The sequence below is a fragment of the Arachis ipaensis genome, chromosome B6 (genome assembly GCF_059453495.1).
Source record: "Arachis ipaensis isolate K30076 ecotype BB chromosome B6, ASM5945349v1, whole genome shotgun sequence".
NCBI classification, from domain to species: domain Eukaryota; kingdom Viridiplantae; phylum Streptophyta; class Magnoliopsida; order Fabales; family Fabaceae; genus Arachis; species Arachis ipaensis.
In genome coordinates this window covers 35,992,011-35,995,852 of record NC_142441.1, presented here as the reverse complement: position 1 = coordinate 35,995,852, position 3,842 = coordinate 35,992,011, and the positions used below count along the sequence as shown (strand labels likewise).

The 3,842-nt window shown below is 34.7% G+C and overlaps 1 pseudogene; it reads right to left on the bottom strand.

The window, feature by feature from the left end:
- Nucleotides 1–851: 851 nt before the first annotated feature.
- On the bottom strand, nt 852–2,691 carry LOC110263287 (DEAD-box ATP-dependent RNA helicase 38-like; annotated as a pseudogene).
- Nucleotides 2,692–3,842: the final 1,151 nt, after the last annotated feature.

The window sequence follows — 3,842 nt, the reverse complement described above, 5'->3', positions numbered from 1 at the left end:
CAAAAGAGTCATTTTTTTGTCTTGATTTGCTAGCAGAGAAGTAGATCTACTCATTAGGCAAAATGCTTAAAAGGTAGTAGCCAATGAATCTCTTTGTTGTGGATTTATCTCAGCTAAAAATCATTGACGATATCACTATTATATCTTTTTGAAGCATGCATCAAGAAGAAACAGGGTAAGGGGAGATGACAATAAAATCAACTTACCTAAAGAGTTGGGCAGGAGTTGTCTCAGGAATGATATCATCATCACTAATTCCTTTCTTTCCAATTGGAGCAAAACCACCAAAGAGAACCCAAAATTCACCTGAGTCTGACTCAGTGTCCAACTTTCCATCATCTGCAACATGAAACACGTTTTTATTGTCATAAAGAAATAAAAATACAAAATTATAATAGGATTTTTGGAAGGTGACATGGAAACATGTACTATGTTCCCTTACCAACAATGGCAACATTACACTTCCCTTCATGATACTTTTCCTTCAGATACTGGATAACTTCCAAAGCCTTGGCTCTTTCCTGAATATTTGAATTAGCTCTATTGAATTGATAAATCTTATTCTATGAGTCTAGGATGAATACATCATAACCATAAATCTTATTTGAATTAGCTCCATTGAATTGATAAATCTTAAAAAATTTGAAAAAAGAAAACAAGCTTATCATCGTAGAAGAAAATATACTCCATCAAGCAAACAATACAAAAAATTAATATGAATAAAAAATAAAAAAACAGTAATTATAACAATTAACAAAAGAATAAACAGAGAAATTAGGTTTGAAAAACTAAAAGCGGTGGTGGTGAAGAGTGGCACCTGAAGCAAATTTTGAAGATATGAATCACCACATTTACCAAACTTCAAGGCTGGTCAATCGTCAACTCTGTCTCGTGCGCACGAATATGATAATTTGGCCCATATTTTCTCCTAATTCGAATATGTAATCTTTTATCACCTCAATCTTCGACAACTCATCAGGGCAGTGCACTTTATACTACTTCACAGCATCTAAAGAAAGTTATTCTTTCTTAACAAAGTTTATTATGGTCCCTTTTAACTATCCTCTCAACAAAGTTCTTGACAATGTCGTTGAATGTGGCAGAAAATAGAAGAACCTGGAGATTAAAAGAAACAAAAATATACATATCAACAGCTCACACAAGTATACCCAAATATTTGAACTAAATGCATAGAAATTACATCTAGGCCAATAAATCAATTCAAGTAATGATGCAATGATTCAGATCATTAACGTGAAGATGCAATGGCACAATACATTTAAGTAGATGCAATTGTTCAGCTGCACAAATAAGAAGTTTCTCAAATATCAAGGAACAATTATATTTTCCTTCAACACAACTTGCAACCTAATTAAAGCAATCAATTAGGATATATGTTTCATCTTTATATCTAGAGAAGAATTCTCAAATGGATTGAACTTTGCATACATGCATGCAGACTATAAGAGAGGCCGTTCAACAAACCTGGCAGCTAGAATTGAATTTTTCTATTTCTTATCCTTAAAACCATCCTGCAACAACACTGTTCATAGTTGTTTAGGAAATTTACAGTTCATAGAGTCAAGTGACTTACTAGTGCTCTCACCCTCTATATCCTCCACATAAGCGGAGAAGCATCACAACTTCAATTTACAATTCTAAACTACAATGAAACTTTAAATCCTAACTAAAAGCAATTGCATTACATTTCATCAGAATGCAAAACTTACCTTAGCAAGCATTTGATCAGCCTCATCAAAGACAAGAATCGTCAATCTGGTCAGGTTCAATTTCTTGAAAGAAATCCACTTCTTGATGGTGCCAGGAGTCCCAATAACCACCTGAGCGTTAATTGACTTCCATTTTTGAATTGGAATTGAATCCCTGCTATCTGTCAGAACGGCACACTCTGAGCTAATCCTTGTGTGCTTCCCCATCTTCCGGAGAACTTCAGTGTTCTAAGACACACAAAAAAAACCAATCACTTCATACTTCAAGTAGATACACTTTTTTGTTAAGTCTATTACTAACATGTCTGGATAAACTTCTCTAAAAAAATACATCCTCAGGGTTGAGACAAATTAATTTTCTACCCTTTTTTAGAAAGCGATATTTTTCTTATCACATTAATAATCAATCTCATGGAGTGATTCACATTAACAATCACAGTTGAGGGGTAACACTGATCAACTGCATCTCCACCAATAGGCCCGAAACTTCCTCTTGCAACAATTTCAGCACCTTTATCTATAGCATCATTGATAAGGCCTTCAAGTTTTTCAAAATTCTCATGCATGCATAGAGCTCCCATGTCATACCTTCCAGCCAGTGGTGGACCCTGCAAGTAATCATTAACTGTGTGAGGCTTAAAAAAACTGGGATAAAATACAAAATAGCTCAGGGGACCTTGTTCCCCTCTAAATCAATACCAGTCCGAAATCAGCAATTTTCATGAGAATTCTCAAGACATACTTTGCAAGAATTACTGTTCAAACTCTTCCAACAATTAGCCAAAATATAAGTAGATTCATTTACCCTTTCAGAAATATCAACCTTCCCTCTTGCATAGCATCCTATGCTGTTTGGTGCAGCTTGAACTACTTCCAAAATCGCCTGCTTTGCGGCCGCTTGAAAACTCGAATTCGTCCTAGTTTTGTTTCCACAAATAGCCTTGTCCCCCTGGCCCTGCATACTCATCAAAGAAGCTATAATTTTTAGACCTCATGAAGCATCCATCAAGAAATATTTGGGACGTTGTGGCTTAAAGCAAACATGTTAAGGAACTAGTTTGTTGCTCAACAACGAAATACTATCATTAACTATAACTTTGCAAAAGCAATATCAGGACAGCAAAGAGAGATCAAATTAAACATGACTTGAAGTATTGCAATAGCAGTTATCATGCAAATTGAAATGAGTTTAAAATGAAGATGTAAATTAAAGGATACAATGAGAAATATCCATCAGGCCTCAAAAAAGTAACTTTCTGACCACCATTGAGTATGACTTTGACATTCGACACTTTTCCGGGAATTATATAGTCTTTTGTTCCTAAATCTGCAAACAAATTTATGCACACCATTAACAAGAAATGGATGCAAGAAATGGATGCACACAAAGGAATGGATGCACACCATAATGAACTCTAGCAAAACCTTGCTGAATTCCATTCAATTAACATTATCAGATACACCTAAGTAAATGAAATGACACCAAAAATGCTAACAGGCTCTGACAGCCATCTTCCTAAATATTTCAAATTACAATTGATACTATAGGCCAACCAAAGCTTCAAATTAGATGAATTCTGAATGACTAAATCAAACTTGATTTTGGTGTGAACTCCAAAACAATATGAACAACTTGAACTGACATATGACCCCAAGTACCATTACCAGTCCCATCAACAATTCAAAGTCAATCTCACATATTAAAGTGCTTTAGTGCATCTACATATTAAAGTTGAAAGCTTTAGTTCATATAAAGTTTATTGAACAAAATATAAAAAATCTGCCAATTCGAATGCAATGGTTATTCGCATCAGTCACCATCCAACAATTAGATTTTGAATTAAGTAAAAAGTAAGAAAATAAAAATCAGAGTGACAAAAAAGAAAAACAAAGCATACTGCTGGGGATCTTCACTCGACCATAAATGGTGTAACCTTCAGCGGACCTGAAAAAAACAAATTAGGATTAAAATCGATCCACATAACATAATTCTAAACCGGAGAGAACAAACGGAAAATTAGGGTTAAGGGACGAGAATTAGGGTTAAGAAAAACAGGGAAGGGACAGGGTTAGGGCTAGGGATAATGAAATCGGAACAGAATCACAATGGAA